At 35.0% G+C, this 26,285-nt stretch overlaps 18 non-coding genes across 18 annotated transcripts; all 18 read left to right on the top strand.

The window, feature by feature from the left end:
- Positions 1–1,126: 1,126 nt before the first annotated feature.
- TRNAS-UGA (transfer RNA serine (anticodon UGA)) lies at positions 1,127–1,208 on the top strand. The gene has a single exon. It is a non-coding gene; the product is annotated as a tRNA-Ser (tRNA).
- Positions 1,209–2,555: 1,347 nt separating this feature from the next.
- TRNAS-UGA (transfer RNA serine (anticodon UGA)) lies at positions 2,556–2,637 on the top strand. The gene has a single exon. It is a non-coding gene; the product is annotated as a tRNA-Ser (tRNA).
- Positions 2,638–3,984: 1,347 nt separating this feature from the next.
- On the top strand, positions 3,985–4,066 carry TRNAS-UGA (transfer RNA serine (anticodon UGA)). The gene has a single exon. It is a non-coding gene; the product is annotated as a tRNA-Ser (tRNA).
- Positions 4,067–5,413: 1,347 nt separating this feature from the next.
- TRNAS-UGA (transfer RNA serine (anticodon UGA)) lies at positions 5,414–5,495 on the top strand. The gene has a single exon. It is a non-coding gene; the product is annotated as a tRNA-Ser (tRNA).
- A 1,335-nt stretch (positions 5,496–6,830) lies between these two features.
- TRNAS-UGA (transfer RNA serine (anticodon UGA)) lies at positions 6,831–6,912 on the top strand. The gene has a single exon. It is a non-coding gene; the product is annotated as a tRNA-Ser (tRNA).
- Positions 6,913–8,259: 1,347 nt separating this feature from the next.
- On the top strand, positions 8,260–8,341 carry TRNAS-UGA (transfer RNA serine (anticodon UGA)). Its single transcript has one exon. It is a non-coding gene; the product is annotated as a tRNA-Ser (tRNA).
- Positions 8,342–9,688: 1,347 nt separating this feature from the next.
- TRNAS-UGA (transfer RNA serine (anticodon UGA)) lies at positions 9,689–9,770 on the top strand. Its single transcript has one exon. It is a non-coding gene; the product is annotated as a tRNA-Ser (tRNA).
- A 1,335-nt stretch (positions 9,771–11,105) lies between these two features.
- TRNAS-UGA (transfer RNA serine (anticodon UGA)) lies at positions 11,106–11,187 on the top strand. The gene has a single exon. It is a non-coding gene; the product is annotated as a tRNA-Ser (tRNA).
- Positions 11,188–12,522: 1,335 nt separating this feature from the next.
- Positions 12,523–12,604, top strand: TRNAS-UGA (transfer RNA serine (anticodon UGA)). The gene has a single exon. It is a non-coding gene; the product is annotated as a tRNA-Ser (tRNA).
- Positions 12,605–13,951: 1,347 nt separating this feature from the next.
- TRNAS-UGA (transfer RNA serine (anticodon UGA)) lies at positions 13,952–14,033 on the top strand. Its single transcript has one exon. It is a non-coding gene; the product is annotated as a tRNA-Ser (tRNA).
- A 1,335-nt stretch (positions 14,034–15,368) lies between these two features.
- On the top strand, positions 15,369–15,450 carry TRNAS-UGA (transfer RNA serine (anticodon UGA)). Its single transcript has one exon. It is a non-coding gene; the product is annotated as a tRNA-Ser (tRNA).
- Positions 15,451–16,785: 1,335 nt separating this feature from the next.
- On the top strand, positions 16,786–16,867 carry TRNAS-UGA (transfer RNA serine (anticodon UGA)). Its single transcript has one exon. It is a non-coding gene; the product is annotated as a tRNA-Ser (tRNA).
- A 1,286-nt stretch (positions 16,868–18,153) lies between these two features.
- TRNAS-UGA (transfer RNA serine (anticodon UGA)) lies at positions 18,154–18,235 on the top strand. The gene has a single exon. It is a non-coding gene; the product is annotated as a tRNA-Ser (tRNA).
- A 1,335-nt stretch (positions 18,236–19,570) lies between these two features.
- Positions 19,571–19,652, top strand: TRNAS-UGA (transfer RNA serine (anticodon UGA)). The gene has a single exon. It is a non-coding gene; the product is annotated as a tRNA-Ser (tRNA).
- A 1,335-nt stretch (positions 19,653–20,987) lies between these two features.
- On the top strand, positions 20,988–21,069 carry TRNAS-UGA (transfer RNA serine (anticodon UGA)). Its single transcript has one exon. It is a non-coding gene; the product is annotated as a tRNA-Ser (tRNA).
- A 1,335-nt stretch (positions 21,070–22,404) lies between these two features.
- TRNAS-UGA (transfer RNA serine (anticodon UGA)) lies at positions 22,405–22,486 on the top strand. The gene has a single exon. It is a non-coding gene; the product is annotated as a tRNA-Ser (tRNA).
- A 1,335-nt stretch (positions 22,487–23,821) lies between these two features.
- On the top strand, positions 23,822–23,903 carry TRNAS-UGA (transfer RNA serine (anticodon UGA)). Its single transcript has one exon. It is a non-coding gene; the product is annotated as a tRNA-Ser (tRNA).
- Positions 23,904–25,238: 1,335 nt separating this feature from the next.
- Positions 25,239–25,320, top strand: TRNAS-UGA (transfer RNA serine (anticodon UGA)). The gene has a single exon. It is a non-coding gene; the product is annotated as a tRNA-Ser (tRNA).
- The last annotated feature ends 965 nt before the right edge of the window (positions 25,321–26,285 follow it).

Consider the following 26,285-nt stretch of genomic DNA (forward strand, 5'->3'; position numbering starts at 1 on the left):
TCATTACAGAGAAAATGTGAGATCGGGTAATAATGCACAAGTATTTGGAAGAGAAGCTTGAATCTTTAATCATTGACATACTGTCTGTTAATCCAATATTTCCATTATTTACTTATCTGCTAAACACTTTAAAGAAAATGACTCATGTTAAAATCATAGTCGAATGACAGCTCTCAGTGACTTTGCAGATCCTTCTAAATATGGAGCAATTAATGTTCAGCTAAGCACTTGGAGTTGTGGCTGTGTTAAACACTTATTTGTAGCCAAGTTGTTAAGGTGTTCTGATGTTTAATTATCAATAACACCTAATGACTTCTTTTTCTCACTAACCAAGCACTTTCTTCATAATCTATCTTATTACAAATATAGTCAAATGACTGTTCTCAGCGACTTTTAAATCCCTACAAAATACAGAAATAAAATCTCCACCTGAGCACTAGATTTCAAGAGGTTATTGTGGTCAGGAGGTTGATGAGAGGCAAGTTCAAATGTCAGTGACATCTCATGGTCTCTATTTTTCACCTACAAAGCACTTTTTTGTGTTCTCTTGTGCTGCAAACATAGTAAAATGACAGATTTCGGTTACTACGCTATCCCCCTAAAATACTGAAAAAATTCAATCTGTGAATCAGCACACTATTAAATTTATTCCTGTACATTTATTTTGGAAACTAGGCAAAGGTTCACCAAATTCACGGTTCTTTGGACAAACTTACAAAGCATGCACTTAATTCTGCATATAAATCAGATAAAAAATCTTGTTCCAAATTCTTTTTTTTTAACACAAGTGTTTACCTGTTTAAACCAAAATAAATATGTTGCAGGGTGCCATCAGATAAATGCAATTCAAATTGACTCTTTTATGGCCTAAAGTCTGAGAGAATTATTTCCAAAAACCTCTTGGAAAGGGATAACTTGGTGTAATGGCAAGCACTTTTGATCACTTAATTCAGAGATCCGAGTTCTAATCTCATTGGGACCTGATGATTTCTTTATCTGACCTACAAAGCACTTTAGTAACAATCTCTATTATTTCAAACATTGTCAAGTAAGAGTTTCCACTCATTATGAAATTATCTTAAAATGCAGAAAATGTCATTTCCAGCAAACACATTTTTCATCACCAGTAGTCGTGGCCGAGTGGTTAAGGCGATGGACTTGAAATCCATTGGGGTTTCCCCGCGCAGGTTCAAATCCTGCCGACTACGGTTTAGTTTGTCATCTTCACTGTAAGATGCGCATGGTTGATTAATTGTTATTACACCTTGTATCAATCTTAAATTTAATCCTGGAAAGAGAAAAATGGACAGAAAAATGGACAGCAGCGTATGAGGGTTATTTAAATTATTTAGCAAGTGGTAGTTGAATGTCAATGGCAGAGTGATCCATTCAAGATTTCATGCGCTGGCAACAATTTTTTAGCTTGTCGTCATTACAGAGAAAATGTGAGATCGGGTAATAATGCACAAGTATTTGGAAGAGAAGCTTGAATCTTTAATCATTGACATACTGTCTGTTAATCCAATATTTCCATTATTTACTTATCTGCTAAACACTTTAAAGAAAATGACTCATGTTAAAATCATAGTCGAATGACAGCTCTCAGTGACTTTGCAGATCCTTCTAAATATGGAGCAATTAATGTTCAGCTAAGCACTTGGAGTTGTGGCTGTGTTAAACACTTATTTGTAGCCAAGTTGTTAAGGTGTTCTGATGTTTAATTATCAATAACACCTAATGACTTCTTTTTCTCACTAACCAAGCACTTTCTTCATAATCTATCTTATTACAAATATAGTCAAATGACTGTTCTCAGCGACTTTTAAATCCCTACAAAATACAGAAATAAAATCTCCACCTGAGCACTAGATTTCAAGAGGTTATTGTGGTCAGGAGGTTGATGAGAGGCAAGTTCAAATGTCAGTGACATCTCATGGTCTCTATTTTTCACCTACAAAGCACTTTTTTGTGTTCTCTTGTGCTGCAAACATAGTAAAATGACAGATTTCGGTTACTACGCTATCCCCCTAAAATACTGAAAAAATTCAATCTGTGAATCAGCACACTATTAAATTTATTCCTGTACATTTATTTTGGAAACTAGGCAAAGGTTCACCAAATTCACGGTTCTTTGGACAAACTTACAAAGCATGCACTTAATTCTGCATATAAATCAGATAAAAAATCTTGTTCCAAATTCTTTTTTTTTAACACAAGTGTTTACCTGTTTAAACCAAAATAAATATGTTGCAGGGTGCCATCAGATAAATGCAATTCAAATTGACTCTTTTATGGCCTAAAGTCTGAGAGAATTATTTCCAAAAACCTCTTGGAAAGGGGTAACTTGGTGTAATGGCAAGCACTTTTGATCACTTAATTCAGAGATCTGAGTTCTAATCTCGTTGGGACCTGATGATTTCTTTATCTGACCTACAAAGCACTTTAGTAACAATCTCTATTATTTCAAACATTGTCAAGTAAGAGTTTCCACTCATTATGAAATTATCTTAAAATGCAGAAAATGTCATTTCCAGCAAACACATTTTTCATCACCAGTAGTCGTGGCCGAGTGGTTAAGGTGATGGACTTGAAATCCATTGGGGTTTCCCCGCGCAGGTTCAAATCCTGCCGACTACGGTTTAGTTTGTCATCTTCACTGTAAGATGCGCATGGTTGATTAATTGTTATTACACCTTGTATCAATCTTAAATTTAATCCTGGAAAGAGAAAAATGGACAGAAAAATGGACAGCAGCGTATGAGGGTTATTTAAATTATTTAGCAAGTGGTAGTTGAATGTCAATGGCAGAGTGATCCATTCAAGATTTCATGCGCTGGCAACAATTTTTTAGCTTGTCGTCATTACAGAGAAAATGTGAGATCGGGTAATAATGCACAAGTATTTGGAAGAGAAGCTTGAATCTTTAATCATTGACATACTGTCTGTTAATCCAATATTTCCATTATTTACTTATCTGCTAAACACTTTAAAGAAAATGACTCATGTTAAAATCATAGTCGAATGACAGCTCTCAGTGACTTTGCAGATCCTTCTAAATATGGAGCAATTAATGTTCAGCTAAGCACTTGGAGTTGTGACTGTGTTAAACACTTATTTGTAGCCAAGTTGTTAAGGTGTTCTGATGTTTAATTATCAATAACACCTAATGACTTCTTTTTCTCACTAACCAAGCACTTTCTTCATAATCTATCTTATTACAAATATAGTCAAATGACTGTTCTCAGCGACTTTTAAATCCCTACAAAATACAGAAATAAAATCTCCCCCTGAGCACTAGATTTCAAGAGGTTATTGTGGTCAGGAGGTTGATGAGAGGCAGGTTCAAATGTCAGTGACATCTCATGGTCTTTATTTTTCACCTACAAAGCACTTTTTTGTGTTCTCTTGTGCTGCAAACATAGTAAAATGACAGATTTCGGTTACTACGCTATCCCCCTAAAATACTGAAAAAATTCAATCTGTGAATCAGCACACTATTAAATTTATTCCTGTACATTTATTTTGGAAACTAGGCAAAGGTTCACCAAATTCACGGTTCTTTGGACAAACTTACAAAGCATGCACTTAATTCTGCATATAAATCAGATAAAAAATCTTGTTCCAAATTCTTTTTTTTTAACACAAGTGTTTACCTGTTTAAACCAAAATAAATATGTTGCAGGGTGCCATCAGATAAATGCAATTCAAATTGACTCTTTTATGGCCTAAAGTCTGAGAGAATTATTTCCAAAAACCTCTTGGAAAGGGGTAACTTGGTGTAATGGCAAGCACTTTTGATCACTTAATTCAGAGATCCGAGTTCTAATCTCGTTGGGACCTGATGATTTCTTTATCTGACCTACAAAGCACTTTAGTAACAATCTCTATTATTTCAAACATTGTCAAGTAAGAGTTTCCACTCATTATGAAATTATCTTAAAATGCAGAAAATGTCATTTCCAGCAAACACATTTTTCATCACCAGTAGTCGTGGCCGAGTGGTTAAGGCGATGGACTTGAAATCTATTGGGGTTTCCCCACGCAGGTTCAAATCCTGCCGACTACGGTTTAGTTTGTCATCTTCACTGTAAGATGCGCATGGTTGATTAATTGTTATTACACCTTGTATCAATCTTAAATTTAATCCTGGAAAGAGAAAAATGGACAGAAAAATGGACAGCAGCGTATGAGGGTTATTTAAATTATTTAGCAAGTGGTAGTTGAATGTCAATGGCAGAGTGATCCATTCAAGATTTCATGCGCTGGCAACAATTTTTTAGCTTGTCGTCATTACAGAGAAAATGTGAGATCGGGTAATAATGCACAAGTATTTGGAAGAGAAGCTTGAATCTTTAATCATTGACATACTGTCTGTTAATCCAATATTTCCATTATTTACTTATCTGCTAAACACTTTAAAGAAAATGACTCATGTTAAAATCATAGTCGAATGACAGCTCTCAGTGACTTTGCAGATCCTTCTAAATATGGAGCAATTAATGTTCAGCTAAGCACTTGGAGTTGTGGCTGTGTTAAACACTTATTTGTAGCCAAGTTGTTAAGGTGTTCTGATGTTTAATTATCAATAACACCTAATGACTTCTTTTTCTCACTAACCAAGCACTTTCTTCATAATCTATCTTATTACAAATATAGTCAAATGACTGTTCTCAGCGACTTTTAAATCCCTACAAAATACAGAAATAAAATCTCCACCTGAGCACTAGATTTCAAGAGGTTATTGTGGTCAGGAGGTTGATGAGAGGCAAGTTCAAATGTCAGTGACATCTCATGGTCTCTATTTTTCACCTACAAAGCACTTTTTTGTGTTCTCTTGTGCTGCAAACATAGTAAAATGACAGATTTCGGTTACTACGCTATCCCCCTAAAATACTGAAAAAATTCAATCTGTGAATCAGCACACTATTAAATTTATTCCTGTACATTTATTTTGGAAACTAGGCAAAGGTTCACCAAATTCACGGTTCTTTGGACAAACTTACAAAGCATGCACTTAATTCTGCATATAAATCAGATAAAAAATCTTGTTCCAAATTCTTTTTTTTTAACACAAGTGTTTACCTGTTTAAACCAAAATAAATATGTTGCAGGGTGCCATCAGATAAATGCAATTCAAATTGACTCTTTTATGGCCTAAAGTCTGAGAGAATTATTTCCAAAAACCTCTTGGAAAGGGGTAACTTGGTGTAATGGCAAGCACTTTTGATCACTTAATTCAGAGATCCGAGTTCTAATCTCGTTGGGACCTGATGATTTCTTTATCTGACCTACAAAGCACTTTAGTAACAATCTCTATTATTTCAAACATTGTCAAGTAAGAGTTTCCACTCATTATGAAATTATCTTAAAATGCAGAAAATGTCATTTCCAGCAAACACATTTTTCATCACCAGTAGTCGTGGCCGAGTGGTTAAGGTGATGGACTTGAAATCCATTGGGGTTTCCCCGCGCAGGTTCAAATCCTGCCGACTACGGTTTAGTTTGTCATCTTCACTGTAAAATGCGCATGGTTGATTAATTGTTATTACACCTTGTATCAATCTTAAATTTAATCCTGGAAAGAGAAAAATGGACAGCAGCGTATGAGGGTTATTTAAATTATTTAGCAAGTGGTAGTTGAATGTCAATGGCAGAGTGATCCATTCAAGATTTCATGCGCTGGCAACAATTTTTTAGCTTGTCGTCATTACAGAGAAAATGTGAGATCGGGTAATAATGCACAAGTATTTGGAAGAGAAGCTTGAATCTTTAATCATTGACATACTGTCTGTTAATCCAATATTTCCATTATTTACTTATCTGCTAAATACTTTAAAGAAAATGACTCATGTTAAAATCATAGTCGAATGACAGCTCTCAGTGACTTTGCAGATCCTTCTAAATATGGAGCAATTAATGTTCAGCTAAGCACTTGGAGTTGTGGCTGTGTTAAACACTTATTTGTAGCCAAGTTGTTAAGGTGTTCTGATGTTTAATTATCAATAACACCTAATGACTTCTTTTTCTCACTAACCAAGCACTTTCTTCATAATCTATCTTATTACAAATATAGTCAAATGACTGTTCTCAGCGACTTTTAAATCCCTACAAAATACAGAAATAAAATCTCCACCTGAGCACTAGATTTCAAGAGGTTATTGTGGCCAGGAGGTTGATGAGAGGCAAGTTCAAATGTCAGTGACATCTCATGGTCTCTATTTTTCACCTACAAAGCACTTTTTTGTGTTCTCTTGTGCTGCAAACATAGTAAAATGACAGATTTCGGTTACTACGCTATCCCCCTAAAATACTGAAAAAATTCAATCTGTGAATCAGCACACTATTAAATTTATTCCTGTACATTTATTTTGGAAACTAGGCAAAGGTTCACCAAATTCACGGTTCTTTGGACAAACTTACAAAGCATGCACTTAATTCTGCATATAAATCAGATAAAAAATCTTGTTCCAAATTCTTTTTTTTTAACACAAGTGTTTACCTGTTTAAACCAAAATAAATATGTTGCAGGGTGCCATCAGATAAATGCAATTCAAATTGACTCTTTTATGGCCTAAAGTCTGAGAGAATTATTTCCAAAAACCTCTTGGAAAGGGGTAACTTGGTGTAATGGCAAGCACTTTTGATCACTTAATTCAGAGATCCGAGTTCTAATCTCGTTGGGACCTGATGATTTCTTTATCTGACCTACAAAGCACTTTAGTAACAATCTCTATTATTTCAAACATTGTCAAGTAAGAGTTTCCACTCATTATGAAATTATCTTAAAATGCAGAAAATGTCATTTCCAGCAAACACATTTTTCATCACCAGTAGTCGTGGCCGAGTGGTTAAGGTGATGGACTTGAAATCCATTGGGGTTTCCCCGCGCAGGTTCAAATCCTGCCGACTACGGTTTAGTTTGTCATCTTCACTGTAAAATGCGCATGGTTGATTAATTGTTATTACACCTTGTATCAATCTTAAATTTAATCCTGGAAAGAGAAAAATGGACAGAAAAATGGACAGCAGCGTATGAGGGTTATTTAAATTATTTAGCAAGTGGTAGTTGAATGTCAATGGCAGAGTGATCCATTCAAGATTTCATGCGCTGGCAACAATTTTTTAGCTTGTCGTCATTACAGAGAAAATGTGAGATCGGGTAATAATGCACAAGTATTTGGAAGAGAAGCTTGAATCTTTAATCATTGACATACTGTCTGTTAATCCAATATTTCCATTATTTACTTATCTGCTAAATACTTTAAAGAAAATGACTCATGTTAAAATCATAGTCGAATGACAGCTCTCAGTGACTTTGCAGATCCTTCTAAATATGGAGCAATTAATGTTCAGCTAAGCACTTGGAGTTGTGGCTGTGTTAAACACTTATTTGTAGCCAAGTTGTTAAGGTGTTCTGATGTTTAATTATCAATAACACCTAATGACTTCTTTTTCTCACTAACCAAGCACTTTCTTCATAATCTATCTTATTACAAATATAGTCAAATGACTGTTCTCAGCGACTTTTAAATCCCTACAAAATACAGAAATAAAATCTCCACCTGAGCACTAGATTTCAAGAGGTTATTGTGGCCAGGAGGTTGATGAGAGGCAAGTTCAAATGTCAGTGACATCTCATGGTCTCTATTTTTCACCTACAAAGCACTTTTTTGTGTTCTCTTGTGCTGCAAACATAGTAAAATGACAGATTTCGGTTACTACGCTATCCCCCTAAAATACTGAAAAAATTCAATCTGTGAATCAGCACACTATTAAATTTATTCCTGTACATTTATTTTGGAAACTAGGCAAAGGTTCACCAAATTCACGGTTCTTTGGACAAACTTACAAAGCATGCACTTAATTCTGCATATAAATCAGATAAAAAATCTTGTTCCAAATTCTTTTTTTTAAACACAAGTGTTTACCTGTTTAAACCAAAATAAATATGTTGCAGGGTGCCATCAGATAAATGCAATTCAAATTGACTCTTTTATGGCCTAAAGTCTGAGAGAATTATTTCCAAAAACCTCTTGGAAAGGGGTAACTTGGTGTAATGGCAAGCACTTTTGATCACTTAATTCAGAGATCCGAGTTCTAATCTCGTTGGGACCTGATGATTTCTTTATCTGACCTACAAAGCACTTTAGTAACAATCTCTATTATTTCAAACATTGTCAAGTAAGAGTTTCCACTCATTATGAAATTATCTTAAAATGCAGAAAATGTCATTTCCAGCAAACACATTTTTCATCACCAGTAGTCGTGGCCGAGTGGTTAAGGCGATGGACTTGAAATCCATTGGGGTTTCCCCGCGCAGGTTCAAATCCTGCCGACTATGGTTTAGTTTGTCATCTTCACTTTAAGATGCGCATGGTTGATTAATTGTTATTACACCTTGTATCAATCTTAAATTTAATCCTGGAAAGAGAAAAATGGACAGAAAAATGGACAGCAGCGTATGAGGGTTATTTAAATTATTTAGCAAGTGGTAGTTGAATGTCAATGGCAGAGTGATCCATTCAAGATTTCATGCGCTGGCAACAATTTTTTAGCTTGTCGTCATTACAGAGAAAATGTGAGATCGGGTAATAATGCACAAGTATTTGGAAGAGAAGCTTGAATCTTTAATCATTGACATACTGTCTGTTAATCCAATATTTCCATTATTTACTTATCTGCTAAACACTTTAAAGAAAATGACTCATGTTAAAATCATAGTCGAATGACAGCTCTCAGTGACTTTGCAGATCCTTCTAAATATGGAGCAATTAATGTTCAGCTAAGCACTTGGAGTTGTGGCTGTGTTAAACACTTATTTGTAGCCAAGTTGTTAAGGTGTTCTGATGTTTAATTATCAATAACACCTAATGACTTCTTTTTCTCACTAACCAAGCACTTTCTTCATAATCTATCTTATTACAAATATAGTCAAATGACTGTTCTCAGCGACTTTTAAATCCCTACAAAATACAGAAATAAAATCTCCACCTGAGCACTAGATTTCAAGAGGTTATTGTGGTCAGGAGGTTGATGAGAGGCAAGTTCAAATGTCAGTGACATCTCATGGTCTCTATTTTTCACCTACAAAGCACTTTTTTGTGTTCTCTTGTGCTGCAAACATAGTAAAATGACAGATTTCGGTTACTACGCTATCCCCCTAAAATACTGAAAAAATTCAATCTGTGAATCAGCACACTATTAAATTTATTCCTGTACATTTATTTTGGAAACTAGGCAAAGGTTCACCAAATTCACGGTTCTTTGGACAAACTTACAAAGCATGCACTTAATTCTGCATATAAATCAGATAAAAAATCTTGTTCCAAATTCTTTTTTTTTAACACAAGTGTTTACCTGTTTAAACCAAAATAAATATGTTGCAGGGTGCCATCAGATAAATGCAATTCAAATTGACTCTTTTATGGCCTAAAGTCTGAGAGAATTATTTCCAAAAACCTCTTGGAAAGGGGTAACTTGGTGTAATGGCAAGCACTTTTGATCACTTAATTCAGAGATCCGAGTTCTAATCTCGTTGGGACCTGATGATTTCTTTATCTGACCTACAAAGCACTTTAGTAACAATCTCTATTATTTCAAACATTGTCAAGTAAGAGTTTCCACTCATTATGAAATTATCTTAAAATGCAGAAAATGTCATTTCCAGCAAACACATTTTTCATCACCAGTAGTCGTGGCCGAGTGGTTAAGGCGATGGACTTGAAATCCATTGGGGTTTCCCCGCGCAGGTTCAAATCCTGCCGACTATGGTTTAGTTTGTCATCTTCACTGTAAAATGCGCATGGTTGATTAATTGTTATTACACCTTGTATCAATCTTAAATTTAATCCTGGAAAGAGAAAAATGGACAGCAGCGTATGAGGGTTATTTAAATTATTTAGCAAGTGGTAGTTGAATGTCAATGGCAGAGTGATCCATTCAAGATTTCATGCGCTGGCAACAATTTTTTAGCTTGTCGTCATTACAGAGAAAATGTGAGATCGGGTAATAATGCACAAGTATTTGGAAGAGAAGCTTGAATCTTTAATCATTGACATACTGTCTGTTAATCCAATATTTCCATTATTTACTTATCTGCTAAATACTTTAAAGAAAATGACTCATGTTAAAATCATAGTCGAATGACAGCTCTCAGTGACTTTGCAGATCCTTCTAAATATGGAGCAATTAATGTTCAGCTAAGCACTTGGAGTTGTGGCTGTGTTAAACACTTATTTGTAGCCAAGTTGTTAAGGTGTTCTGATGTTTAATTATCAATAACACCTAATGACTTCTTTTTCTCACTAACCAAGCACTTTCTTCATAATCTATCTTATTACAAATATAGTCAAATGACTGTTCTCAGCGACTTTTAAATCCCTACAAAATACAGAAATAAAATCTCCACCTGAGCACTAGATTTCAAGAGGTTATTGTGGCCAGGAGGTTGATGAGAGGCAAGTTCAAATGTCAGTGACATCTCATGGTCTCTATTTTTCACCTCCAAAGCACTTTTTTGTGTTCTCTTGTGCTGCAAACATAGTAAAATGACAGATTTCGGTTACTACGCTATCCCCCTAAAATACTGAAAAAATTCAATCTGTGAATCAGCACACTATTAAATTTATTCCTGTACATTTATTTTGGAAACTAGGCAAAGGTTCACCAAATTCACGGTTCTTTGGACAAACTTACAAAGCATGCACTTAATTCTGCATATAAATCAGATAAAAAATCTTGTTCCAAATTCTTTTTTTTTAACACAAGTGTTTACCTGTTTAAACCAAAATAAATATGTTGCAGGGTGCCATCAGATAAATGCAATTCAAATTGACTCTTTTATGGCCTAAAGTCTGAGAGAATTATTTCCAAAAACCTCTTGGAAAGGGGTAACTTGGTGTAATGGCAAGCACTTTTGATCACTTAATTCAGAGATCCGAGTTCTAATCTCGTTGGGACCTGATGATTTCTTTATCTGACCTAGAAAGCACTTTAGTAACAATCTCTATTATTTCAAACATTGTCAAGTAAGAGTTTATACTCATTATGAAATTATCTTAAAATGCAGAAAATGTCATTTCCAGCAAACACATTTTTCATCACCAGTAGTCGTGGCCGAGTGGTTAAGGCGATGGACTTGAAATCCATTGGGGTTTCCCCGCGCAGGTTCAAATCCTGCCGACTATGGTTTAGTTTGTCATCTTCACTGTAAGATGCACATGGTTGATTAATTGTTATTACACCTTGTATCAATCTTAAATTTAATCCTGGAAAGAGAAAAATGGACAGCAGCGTATGAGGGTTATTTAAATTATTTAGCAAGTGGTAGTTGAATGTCAATGGCAGAGTGATCCATTCAAGATTTCATGCGCTGGCAACAATTTTTTAGCTTGTCGTCATTACAGAGAAAATGTGAGATCGGGTAATAATGCACAAGTATTTGGAAGAGAAGCTTGAATCTTTAATCATTGACATACTGTCTGTTAATCCAATATTTCCATTATTTACTTATCTGCTAAACACTTTAAAGAAAATGACTCATGTTAAAATCATAGTCGAATGACAGCTCTCAGTGACTTTGCAGATCCTTCTAAATATGGAGCAATTAATGTTCAGCTAAGCACTTGGAGTTGTGGCTGTGTTAAACACTTATTTATAGCCAAGTTGTTAAGGTGTTCTGATGTTTAATTATCAATAACACCTAATGACTTCTTTTTCTCACTAACCAAGCACTTTCTTCATAATCTATCTTATTACAAATATAGTCAAATGACTGTTCTCAGCGACTTTTAAATCCCTACAAAATACAGAAATAAAATCTCCACCTGAGCACTAGATTTCAAGAGGTTATTGTGGCCAGGAGGTTGATGAGAGGCAAGTTCAAATGTCAGTGACATCTCATGGTCTCTATTTTTCACCTACAAAGCACTTTTTTGTGTTCTCTTGTGCTGCAAACATAGTAAAATGACAGATTTCGGTTACTACGCTATCCCCCTAAAATACTGAAAAAATTCAATCTGTGAATCAGCACACTATTAAATTTATTCCTGTACATTTATTTTGGAAACTAGGCAAAGGTTCACCAAATTCACGGTTCTTTGGACAAACTTACAAAGCATGCACTTAATTCTGCATATAAATCAGATAAAAAATCTTGTTCCAAATTCTTTTTTTTTAACACAAGTGTTTACCTGTTTAAACCAAAATAAATATGTTGCAGGGTGCCATCAGATAAATGCAATTCAAATTGACTCTTTTATGGCCTAAAGTCTGAGAGAATTATTTCCAAAAACCTCTTGGAAAGGGGTAACTTGGTGTAATGGCAAGCACTTTTGATCACTTAATTCAGAGATCCGAGTTCTAATCTCGTTGGGACAGGATGATTTCTTTATCTGACCTACAAAGCACTTTAGTAACAATCTCTATTATTTCAAACATTGTCAAGTAAGAGTTTCCACTCATTATGAAATTATCTTAAAATGCAGAAAATGTCATTTCCAGCAAACACATTTTTCATCACCAGTAGTCGTGGCCGAGTGGTTAAGGCGATGGACTTGAAATCCATTGGGGTTTCCCCGCGCAGGTTCAAATCCTGCCGACTACGGTTTAGTTTGTCATCTTCACTGTAAGATGCGCATGGTTGATTAATTGTTATTACACCTTGTATCAATCTTAAATTTAATCCTGGAAAGAGAAAAATGGACAGAAAAATGGACAGCAGCGTATGAGGGTTATTTAAATTATTTAGCAAGTGGTAGTTGAATGTCAATGGCAGAGTGATCCATTCAAGATTTCATGCGCTGGCAACAATTTTTTAGCTTGTCGTCATTACAGAGAAAATGTGAGATCGGGTAATAATGCACAAGTATTTGGAAGAGAAGCTTGAATCTTTAATCATTGACATACTGTCTGTTAATCCAATATTTCCATTATTTACTTATCTGCTAAACACTTTAAAGAAAATGACTCATGTTAAAATCATAGTCGAATGACAGCTCTCAGTGACTTTGCAGATCCTTCTAAATATGGAGCAATTAATGTTCAGCTAAGCACTTGGAGTTGTGGCTGTGTTAAACACTTATTTGTAGCCAAGTTGTTAAGGTGTTCTGATGTTTAATTATCAATAACACCTAATGACTTCTTTTTCTCACTAACCAAGCACTTTCTTCATAATCTATCTTATTACAAATATAGTCAAATGACTGTTCTCAGCGACTTTTAAATCCCTACAAAATACAGAAATAAAATCTCCACCTGAGCACTAGATTTCAAGAGGTTATTGTGGCCAGGAGGTTGATGAGAGGCAAGTTCAAATGTCAGTGACATCTCATGGTCTCTATTTTTCACCTACAAAGCACTTTTTTGTGTTCTCTTGTGCTGCAAACATAGTAAAATGACAGATTTCGGTTACTACGCTATCCCCCTAAAATACTGAAAAAATTCAATCTGTGAATCAGCACACTATTAAATTTATTCCTGTACATTTATTTTGGAAACTAGGCAAAGGTTCACCAAATTCACGGTTCTTTGGACAAACTTACAAAGCATGCACTTAATTCTGCATATAAATCAGATAAAAAATCTTGTTCCAAATTCTTTTTTTTTAACACAAGTGTTTACCTGTTTAAACCAAAATAAATATGTTGCAGGGTGCCATCAGATAAATGCAATTCAAATTGACTCTTTTGTGGCCTAAAGTCTGAGAGAATTATTTCCAAAAACCTCTTGGAAAGGGGTAACTTGGTGTAATGGCAAGCACTTTTGATCACTTAATTCAGAGATCCGAGTTCTAATCTCGTTGGGACCTGATGATTTCTTTATCTGACCTACAAAGCACTTTAGTAACAATCTCTATTATTTCAAACATTGTCAAGTAAGAGTTTCCACTCATTATGAAATTATCTTAAAATGCAGAAAATGTCATTTCCAGCAAACACATTTTTCATCACCAGTAGTCGTGGCCGAGTGGTTAAGGCGATGGAATTGAAATCCATTGGGGTTTCCCCGCGCAGGTTCAAATCCTGCCGACTACGGTTTAGTTTGTCATCTTCACTGTAAGATGCGCATGGTTGATTAATTGTTATTACACCTTGTATCAATCTTAAATTTAATCCTGGAAAGAGAAAATTGGACAGCAGCGTATGAGGGTTATTTAAATTATTTAGCAAGTGGTAGTTGAATGTCAATGGCAGAGTGATCCATTCAAGATTTCATGCGCTGGCAACAATTTTTTAGCTTGTCGTCATTACAGAGAAAATGTGAGATCGGGTAATAATGCACAAGTATTTGGAAGAGAAGCTTGAATCTTTAATCATTGACATACTGTCTGTTAATCCAATATTTCCATTATTTACTTATCTGCTAAACACTTTAAAGAAAATGACTCATGTTAAAATCATAGTCGAATGACAGCTCTCAGTGACTTTGCAGATCCTTCTAAATATGGAGCAATTAATGTTCAGCTAAGCACTTGGAGTTGTGGCTGTGTTAAACACTTATTTGTAGCCAAGTTGTTAAGGTGTTCTGATGTTTAATTATCAATAACACCTAATGACTTCTTTTTCTCACTAACCAAGCACTTTCTTCATAATCTATCTTATTACAAATATAGTCAAATGACTGTTCTCAGCGACTTTTAAATCCCTACAAAATACAGAAATAAAATCTCCACCTGAGCACTAGATTTCAAGAGGTTATTGTGGCCAGGAGGTTGATGAGAGGCAAGTTCAAATGTCAGTGACATCTCATGGTCTCTATTTTTCACCTAGAAAGCACTTTTTTGTGTTCTCTTGTGCTGCAAACATAGTAAAATGACAGATTTCGGTTACTACGCTATCCCCCTAAAATACTGAAAAAATTCAATCTGTGAATCAGCACACTATTAAATTTATTCCTGTACATTTATTTTGGAAACTAGGCAAAGGTTCACCAAATTCACGGTTCTTTGGACAAACTTACAAAGCATGCACTTAATTCTGCATATAAATCAGATAAAAAATCTTGTTCCAAATTCTTTTTTTTTAACACAAGTGTTTACCTGTTTAAACCAAAATAAATATGTTGCAGGGTGCCATCAGATAAATGCAATTCAAATTGACTCTTTTGTGGCCTAAAGTCTGAGAGAATTATTTCCAAAAACCTCTTGGAAAGGGGTAACTTGGTGTAATGGCAAGCACTTTTGATCACTTAATTCAGAGATCCGAGTTCTAATCTCGTTGGGACCTGATGATTTCTTTATCTGACCTACAAAGCACTTTAGTAACAATCTCTATTATTTCAAACATTGTCAAGTAAGAGTTTCCACTCATTATGAAATTATCTTAAAATGCAGAAAATGTCATTTCCAGCAAACACATTTTTCATCACCAGTAGTCGTGGCCGAGTGGTTAAGGCGATGGACTTGAAATCCATTGGGGTTTCCCCGCGCAGGTTCAAATCCTGCCGACTATGGTTTAGTTTGTCATCTTCACTGTAAGATGCGCATGGTTGATTAATTGTTATTACACCTTGTATCAATCTTAAATTTAATCCTGGAAAGAGAAAATTGGACAGCAGCGTATGAGGGTTATTTAAATTATTTAGCAAGTGGTAGTTGAATGTCAATGGCAGAGTGATCCATTCAAGATTTCATGCGCTGGCAACAATTTTTTAGCTTGTCGTCATTACAGAGAAAATGTGAGATCGGGTAATAATGCACAAGTATTTGGAAGAGAAGCTTGAATCTTTAATCATTGACATACTGTCTGTTAATCCAATATTTCCATTATTTACTTATCTGCTAAACACTTTAAAGAAAATGACTCATGTTAAAATCATAGTCGAATGACAGCTCTCAGTGACTTTGCAGATCCTTCTAAATATGGAGCAATTAATGTTCAGCTAAGCACTTGGAGTTGTGGCTGTGTTAAACACTTATTTGTAGCCAAGTTGTTAAGGTGTTCTGATGTTTAATTATCAATAACACCTAATGACTTCTTTTTCTCACTAACCAAGCACTTTCTTCATAATCTATCTTATTACAAATATAGTCAAATGACTGTTCTCAGCGACTTTTAAATCCCTACAAAATACAGAAATAAAATCTCCACCTGAGCACTAGATTTCAAGAGGTTATTGTGGCCAGGAGGTTGATGAGAGGCAAGTTCAAATGTCAGTGACATCTCATGGTCTCTATTTTTCACCTACAAAGCACTTTTTTGTGTTCTCTTGTGCTGCAAACATAGTAAAATGACAGATTTCGGTTACTACGCTATCCCCCTAAAATACTGAAAAAATTCAATCTGTGAATCAGCACACTATTAAATTTATTCCTGTACATTTATTTTGGAAACTAGGCAAAGGTTCACCAAATTCACGGTTCTTTGGACAAACTTACAAAGCATGCACTTAATTCTGCATATAAATCAGATAAAAAATCTTGTTCCAAATTCTTTTTTTTTAACACAAGTGTTTACCTGTTTAAACCAAAATAAATATGTTGCAGGGTGCCATCAGATAAATGCAATTCAAATTGACTCTTTTGTGGCCTAAAGTCTGAGAGAATTATTTCCAAAAGCCTCTTGGAAAGGGGTAACTTGGTGTAATGGCAAGCACTTTTGATCACTTAATTCAGAGATCCGAGTTCTAATCTCGTTGGGACCTGATGATTTCTTTATCTGACCTACAAAGCACTTTAGTAACAATCTCTATTATTTCAAACATTGTCAAGTAAGAGTTTCCACTCATTATGAAATTATCTTAAAATGCAGAAAATGTCATTTCCAGCAAACACATTTTTCATCACCAGTAGTCGTGGCCGAGTGGTTAAGGCGATGGACTTGAAATCCATTGGGGTTTCCCCGCACAGGTTCAAATCCTGCCGACTACGGTTTAGTTTGTCATCTTCACTGTAAGATGCGCATGGTTGATTAATTGTTATTACACCTTGTATCAATCTTAAATTTAATCCTGGAAAGAGAAAAATGGACAGCATGGCAGAGTGATCCATTCAAGATTTCATGCGCTGGCAACAATTTTTTAGCTTGTCGTCATTACAGAGAAAATGTGAGATTGGGTAATAATGCACAAGTATTTGGAAGAGAAGCTTGAATCTTTAATCATTGACATACTGTCTGTTAATCCAATATTTCCATTATTTACTTATCTGCTAAACACTTTAAAGAAAATGACTCATGTTAAAATCATAGTCGAATGACAGCTCTCAGTGACTTTGCAGATCCTTCTAAATATGGAGCAATTAATGTTCAGCTAAGCACTTGGAGTTGTGGCTGTGTTAAACACTTATTTGTAGCCAAGTTGTTAAGGTGTTCTAATGTTTAATTATCAATAACACGTAATGACTTCTTTTTCTCACTAACCAAGCACTTTCTTCATAATCTATCTTATTACAAATATAGTCAAATGACTGTTCTCAGCGACTTTTAAATCCCTACAAAATACAGAAATAAAATCTCCACCTGAGCACTAGATTTCAAGAGGTTATTGTGGCCAGGAGGTTGATGAGAGGCAAGTTCAAATGTCAGTGACATCTCATGGTCTCTATTTTTCACCTACAAAGCACTTTTTTGTGTTCTCTTGTGCTGCAAACATAGTAAAATGACAGATTTCGGTTACTACGCTATCCCCCTAAAATACTGAAAAAATTCAATCTGTGAATCAGCACACTATTAAATTTATTCCTGTACATTTATTTTGGAAACTAGGCAAAGGTTCACCAAATTCACGGTTCTTTGGACAAACTTACAAAGCATGCACTTAATTCTGCATATAAATCAGATAAAAAATCTTGTTCCAAATTCTTTTTTTTTAACAGAAGTGTTTACCTGTTTAAACCAAAATAAATATGTTGCAGGGTGCCATCAGATAAATGCAATTCAAATTGACTCTTTTATGGCCTAAAGTCTGAGAGAATTATTTCCAAAAACCTCTTGGAAAGGGGTAACTTGGTGTAATGGCAAGCACTTTTGATCACTTAATTCAGAGATCCGAGTTCTAATCTCGTTGGGACCTGATGATTTCTTTATCTGACCTACAAAGCACTTTAGTAACAATCTCTATTATTTCAAACATTGTCAAGTAAGAGTTTCCACTCATTATGAAATTATCTTAAAATGCAGAAAATGTCATTTCCAGCAAACACATTTTTCATCACCAATAGTCGTGGCCAAGTGGTTAAGGCGATGGACTTGAAATCCATTGGGGTTTCCCCGCGCAGGTTCAAATCCTGCCGACTACGGTTTAGTTTGTCATCTTCACTGTAAGATGCGCATGGTTGATTAATTGTTATTACACCTTGTATCAATCTTAAATTTAATCCTGGAAAGAGAAAAATGGACAGCAGCGTATGAGGGTTATTTAAATTATTTAGCAAGTGGTAGTTGAATGTCAATGGCAGAGTGATCCATTCAAGATTTCATGCGCTGGCAACAATTTTTTAGCTTGTCGTCATTACAGAGAAAATGTGAGATTGGGTAATAATGCACAAGTATTTGGAAGAGAAGCTTGAATCTTTAATCATTGACATACTGTCTGTTAATCCAATATTTCCATTATTTACTTATCTGCTAAACACTTTAAAGAAAATGACTCATGTTAAAATCATAGTCGAATGACAGCTCTCAGTGACTTTGCAGATCCTTCTAAATATGGAGCAATTAATGTTCAGCTAAGCACTTGGAGTTGTGGCTGTGTTAAACACTTATTTGTAGCCAAGTTGTTAAGGTGTTCTGATGTTTAATTATCAATAACACCTAATGACTTCTTTTTCTCACTAACCAAGCACTTTCTTCATAATCTATCTTATTACAAATATAGTCAAATGACTGTTCTCAGCGACTTTTAAATCCCTACAAAATACAGAAATAAAATCTCCACCTGAGCACTAGATTTCAAGAGGTTATTGTGGCCAGGAGGTTGATGAGAGGCAAGTTCAAATGTCAGTGACATCTCATGGTCTCTATTTTTCACCTACAAAGCACTTTTTTGTGTTCTCTTGTGCTGCAAACATAGTAAAATGACAGATTTCGGTTACTACGCTATCCCCCTAAAATACTGAAAAAATTCAATCTGTGAATCAGCACACTATTAAATTTATTCCTGTACATTTATTTTGGAAACTAGGCAAAGGTTCACCAAATTCACGGTTCTTTGGACAAACTTACAAAGCATGCACTTAATTCTGCATATAAATCAGATAAAAAATCTTGTTCCAAATTCTTTTTTTTTAACACAAGTGTTTACCTGTTTAAACCAAAATAAATATGTTGCAGGGTGCCATCAGATAAATGCAATTCAAATTGACTCTTTTGTGGCCTAAAGTCTGAGAGAATTATTTCCAAAAACCTCTTGGAAAGGGGTAACTTGGTGTAATGGCAAGCACTTTTGATCACTTAATTCAGAGATCCGAGTTCTAATCTCGTTGGGACCTGATGATTTCTTTATCTGACCTACAAAGCACTTTAGTAACAATCTCTATTATTTCAAACATTGTCAAGTAAGAGTTTCCACTCATTATGAAATTATCTTAAAATGCAGAAAATGTCATTTCCAGCAAACACATTTTTCATCACCAGTAGTCGTGGCCAAGTGGTTAAGGCGATGGACTTGAAATCCATTGGGGTTTCCCCGCGCAGGTTCAAATCCTGCCGACTACGGTTTAGTTTGTCATCTTCACTGAAAGATGCGCATGGTTGGTTAATTGTTATTACACCTTGTATCAATCTTAAATTTAATCCTGGAAAGAGAAAAATGGACAGCAGCGTATGAGGGTTATTTAAATTATTTAGCAAGTGGTAGTTGAATGTCAATGGCAGAGTGATCCATTCAAGATTTCATGCGCTGGCAACAATTTTTTAGCTTGTCGTCATTACAGAGAAAATGTGAGATCGGGTAATAATGCACAAGTATTTGGAAGAGAAGCTTGAATCTTTAATCATTGACATACTGTCTGTTAATCCAATATTTCCATTATTTACTTATCTGCTAAACACTTTAAAGAAAATGACTCATGTTAAAATCATAGTCGAATGACAGCTCTCAGTGACTTTGCAGATCCTTCTAAATATGGAGCAATTAATGTTCAGCTAAGCACTTGGAGTTGTGGCTGTGTTAAACACTTATTTGTAGCCAAGTTGTTAAGGTGTTCTGATGTTTAATTATCAATAACACCTAATGACTTCTTTTTCTCACTAACCAAGCACTTTCTTCATAATCTATCTTATTACAAATATAGTCAAATGACTGTTCTCAGCGACTTTTAAATCCCTACAAAATACAGAAATAAAATCTCCACCTGAGCACTAGATTTCAAGAGGTTATTGTGGCCAGGAGGTTGATGAGAGGCAAGTTCAAATGTCAGTGACATCTCATGGTCTCTATTTTTCACCTACAAAGCACTTTTTTGTGTTCTCTTGTGCTGCAAACATAGTAAAATGACAGATTTCGGTTACTACGCTATCCCCCTAAAATACTGAAAAAATTCAATCTGTGAATCAGCACACTATTAAATTTATTCCTGTACATTTATTTTGGAAACTAGGCAAAGGTTCACCAAATTCACGGTTCTTTGGACAAACTTACAAAGCATGCACTTAATTCTGCATATAAATCAGATAAAAAATCTTGTTCCAAATTCTTTTTTTTTAACACAAGTGTTTACCTGTTTAAACCAAAATAAATATGTTGCAGGGTGCCATCAGATAAATGCAATTCAAATTGACTCTTTTGTGGCCTAAAGTCTGAGAGAATTATTTCCAAAAACCTCTTGGAAAGGGGTAACTTGGTATAATGGCAAGCACTTTTGATCACTTAATTCAGAGATCCGAGTTCTAATCTCGTTGGGACCTGATGATTTCTTTATCTGACCTACAAAGCACTTTAGTAACAATCTCTATTATTTCAAACATTGTCAAGTAAGAGTTTCCACTCATTATGAAATTATCTTAAAATGCAGAAAATGTCATTTCCAGCAAACACATTTTTCATCACCAGTAGTCGTGGCCGAGTGGTTAAGGCGATGGACTTGAAATCCATTGGGGTTTCCCCGCGCAGGTTCAAATCCTGCCGACTACGGTTTAGTTTGTCATCTTCACTGTAAGATGCACATGGTTGATTAATTGTTATTACACCTTGTATCAATCTTAAATTTAATCCTGGAAAGAGAAAAATGGACAGCAGCGTATGAGGGTTATTTAAATTATTTAGCAAGTGGTAGTTGAATGTCAATGGCAGAGTGATCCATTCAAGATTTCATGCGCTGGCAACAATTTTTTAGCTTGTCGTCATTACAGAGAAAATGTGAGATTGGGTAATAATGCACAAGTATTTGGAAGAGAAGCTTGAATCTTTAATCATTGACATACTGTCTGTTAATCCAATATTTCCATTATTTACTTATCTGCTAAACACTTTAAAGAAAATGACTCATGTTAAAATCATAGTCGAATGACAGCTCTCAGTGACTTTGCAGATCCTTCTAAATATGGAGCAATTAATGTTCAGCTAAGCACTTGGAGTTGTGGCTGTGTTAAACACTTATTTGTAGCCAAGTTGTTAAGGTGTTCTGATGTTTAATTATCAATAACACCTAATGACTTCTTTTTCTCACTAACCAAGCACTTTCTTCATAATCTATCTTATTACAAATATAGTCAAATGACTGTTCTCAGCGACTTTTAAATCCCTACAAAATACAGAAATAAAATCTCCACCTGAGCACTAGATTTCAAGAGGTTATTGTGGCCAGGAGGTTGATGAGAGGCAAGTTCAAATGTCAGTGACATCTCATGGTCTCTATTTTTCACCTACAAAGCACTTTTTTGTGTTCTCTTGTGCTGCAAACATAGTAAAATGACAGATTTCGGTTACTACGCTATCCCCCTAAAATACTGAAAAAATTCAATCTGTGAATCAGCACACTATTAAATTTATTCCTGTACATTTATTTTGGAAACTAGGCAAAGGTTCACCAAATTCACGGTTCTTTGGACAAACTTACAAAGCATGCACTTAATTCTGCATATAAATCAGATAAAAAATCTTGTTCCAAATTCTTTTTTTTTAACACAAGTGTTTACCTGTTTAAACCAAAATAAATATGTTGCAGGGTGCCATCAGATAAATGCAATTCAAATTGACTCTTTTATGGCCTAAAGTCTGAGAGAATTATTTCCAAAAACCTCTTGGAAAGGGGTAACTTGGTGTAATGGCAAGCACTTTTGATCACTTAATTCAGAGATCCGAGTTCTAATCTCGTTGGGACCTGATGATTTCTTTATCTGACCTACAAAGCACTTTAGTAACAATCTCTATTATTTCAAACATTGTCAAGTAAGAGTTTCCACTCATTATGAAATTATCTTAAAATGCAGAAAATGTCATTTCCAGCAAACACATTTTTCATCACCAGTAGTCGTGGCCGAGTGGTTAAGGCGATGGACTTGAAATCCATTGGGGTTTCCCCGCGCAGGTTCATATCCTGCCGACTACGGTTTAGTTTGTCATCTTCACTGTAAGATGCGCATGGTTGATTAATTGTTATTACACCTTGTATCAATCTTAAATTTAATCCTGGAAAGAGAAAAATGGACAGCAGCGTATGAGGGTTATTTAAATTATTTAGCAAGTGGTAGTTGAATGTCAATGGCAGAGTGATCCATTCAAGATTTCATGCGCTGGCAACAATTTTTTAGCTTGTCGTCATTACAGAGAAAATGTGAGATTGGGTAATAATGCACAAGTATTTGGAAGAGAAGCTTGAATCTTTAATCATTGACATACTGTCTGTTAATCCAATATTTCCATTATTTACTTATCTGCTAAACACTTTAAAGAAAATGACTCATGTTAAAATCATAGTCGAATGACAGCTCTCAGTGACTTTGCAGATCCTTCTAAATATGGAGCAATTAATGTTCAGCTAAGCACTTGGAGTTGTGGCTGTGTTAAACACTTATTTGTAGCCAAGTTGTTAAGGTGTTCTGATGTTTAATTATCAATAACACCTAATGACTTCTTTTTCTCACTAACCAAGCACTTTCTTCATAATCTATCTTATTACAAATATAGTCAAATGACTGTTCTCAGCGACTTTTAAATCCCTACAAAATACAGAAATAAAATCTCCACCTGAGCACTAGATTTCAAGAGGTTATTGTGGCCAGGAGGTTGATGAGAGGCAAGTTCAAATGTCAGTGACATCTCATGGTCTCTATTTTTCACCTACAAAGCACTTTTTTGTGTTCTCTTGTGCTGCAAACATAGTAAAATGACAGATTTCGGTTACTACGCTATCCCCCTAAAATACTGAAAAAATTCAATCTGTGAATCAGCACACTATTAAATTTATTCCTGTACATTTATTTTGGAAACTAGGCAAAGGTTCACCAAATTCACGGTTCTTTGGACAAACTTACAAAGCATGCACTTAATTCTGCATATAAATCAGATAAAAAATCTTGTTCCAAATTCTTTTTTTTTAACACAAGTGTTTACCTGTTTAAACCAAAATAAATATGTTGCAGGGTGCCATCAGATAAATGCAATTCAAATTGACTCTTTTATGGCCTAAAGTCTGAGAGAATTATTTCCAAAAACCTCTTGGAAAGGGGTAACTTGGTGTAATGGCAAGCACTTTTGATCACTTAATTCAGAGATCCGAGTTCTAATCTCGTTGGGACCTGATGATTTCTTTATCTGACCTACAAAGCACTTTAGTAACAATCTCTATTATTTCAAACATTGTCAAGTAAGAGTTTCCACTCATTATGAAATTATCTTAAAATGCAGAAAATGTCATTTCCAGCAAACACATTTTTCATCACCAGTAGTCGTGGCCGAGTGGTTAAGGCGATGGACTTGAAATCCATTGGGGTTTCCCCGCGCAGGTTCAAATCCTGCCGACTACGGTTTAGTTTGTCATCTTCACTGTAAGATGCGCATGGTTGATTAATTGTTATTACACCTTGTATCAATCTTAAATTTAATCCTGGAAAGAGAAAAATGGACAGCAGCGTATGAGGGTTATTTAAATTATTTAGCAAGTGGTAGTTGAATGTCAATGGCAGAGTGATCCATTCAAGATTTCATGCGCTGGCAACAATTTTTTAGCTTGTCGTCATTACAGAGAAAATGTGAGATTGGGTAATAATGCACAAGTATTTGGAAGAGAAGCTTGAATCTTTAATCATTGACATACTGTCTGTTAATCCAATATTTCCATTATTTACTTATCTGCTAAACACTTTAAAGAAAATGACTCATGTTAAAATCATAGTCGAATGACAGCTCTCAGTGACTTTGCAGATCCTTCTAAATATGGAGCAATTAATGTTCAGCTAAGCACTTGGAGTTGTGGCTGTGTTAAACACTTATTTGTAGCCAAGTTGTTAAGGTGTTCTGATGTTTAATTATCAATAACACCTAATGACTTCTTTTTCTCACTAACCAAGCACTTTCTTCATAATCTATCTTATTACAAATATAGTCAAATGACTGTTCTCAGCGACTTTTAAATCCCTACAAAATACAGAAATAAAATCTCCACCTTAGCACTAGATTTCAAGAGGTTATTGTGGCCAGGAGGTTGATGAGAGGCAAGTTCAAATGTCAGTGACATCTCATGGTCTCTATTTTTCACCTACAAAGCACTTTTTTGTGTTCTCTTGTGCTGCAAACATAGTAAAATGACAGATTTCGGTTACTACGCTATCCCCCTAAAATACTGAAAAAATTCAATCTGTGAATCAGCACACTATTAAATTTATTCCTGTACATTTATTTTGGAAACTAGGCAAAGGTTCACCAAATTCACGGTTCTTTGGACAAACTTACAAAGCATGCACTTAATTCTGCATATAAATCAGATAAAAAATCTTGTTCCAAATTCTTTTTTTTTAACACAAGTGTTTACCTGTTTAAACCAAAATAAATATGTTGCAGGGTGCCATCAGATAAATGCAATTCAAATTGACTCTTTTATGGCCTAAAGTCTGAGAGAATTATTTCCAAAAACCTCTTGGAAAGGGGTAACTTGGTGTAATGGCAAGCACTTTTGATCACTTAATTCAGAGATCCGAGTTCTAATCTCGTTGGGACCTGATGATTTCTTTATCTGACCTACAAAGCACTTTAGTAACAATCTCTATTATTTCAAACATTGTCAAGTAAGAGTTTCCACTCATTATGAAATTATCTTAAAATGCAGAAAATGTCATTTCCAGCAAACACATTTTTCATCACCAGTAGTCGTGGCCGAGTGGTTAAGGCGATGGACTTGAAATCCATTGGGGTTTCCCCGCGCAGGTTCAAATCCTGCCGACTACGGTTTAGTTTGTCATCTTCACTGTAAGATGCGCATGGTTGATTAATTGTTATTACACCTTGTATCAATCTTAAATTTAATCCTGGAAAGAGAAAAATGGACAGCAGCGTATGAGGGTTATTTAAATTATTTAGCAAGTGGTAGTTGAATGTCAATGGCAGAGTGATCCATTCAAGATTTCATGCGCTGGCAACAATTTTTTAGCTTGTCGTCATTACAGAGAAAATGTGAGATTGGGTAATAATGCACAAGTATTTGGAAGAGAAGCTTGAATCTTTAATCATTGACATACTGTCTGTTAATCCAATATTTCCATTATTTACTTATCTGCTAAACACTTTAAAGAAAATGACTCATGTTAAAATCATAGTCGAATGACAGCTCTCAGTGACTTTGCAGATCCTTCTAAATATGGAGCAATTAATGTTCAGCTAAGCACTTGGAGTTGTGGCTGTGTTAAACACTTATTTGTAGCCAAGTTGTTAAGGTGTTCTGATGTTTAATTATCAATAACACCTAATGACTTCTTTTTCTCACTAACCAAGCACTTTCTTCATAATCTATCTTATTACAAATATAGTCAAATGACTGTTCTCAGCGACTTTTAAATCCCTACAAAATACAGAAATAAAATCTCCACCTGAGCACTAGATTTCAAGAGGTTATTGTGGCCAGGAGGTTGATGAGAGGCAAGTTCAAATGTCAGTGACATCTCATGGTCTCTATTTTTCACCTACAAAGCACTTTTTTGTGTTCTCTTGTGCTGCAAACATAGTAAAATGACAGATTTCGGTTACTACGCTATCCCCCTAAAATACTGAAAAAATTCAATCTGTGAATCAGCACACTATTAAATTTATTCCTGTACATTTATTTTGGAAACTAGGCAAAGGTTCACCAAATTCACGGTTCTTTGGACAAACTTACAAAGCATGCACTTAATTCTGCATATAAATCAGATAAAAAA

This window comes from Mixophyes fleayi, chromosome 10 (genome assembly GCF_038048845.1).
Source record: "Mixophyes fleayi isolate aMixFle1 chromosome 10, aMixFle1.hap1, whole genome shotgun sequence".
NCBI lineage: Eukaryota > Metazoa > Chordata > Amphibia > Anura > Limnodynastidae > Mixophyes > Mixophyes fleayi.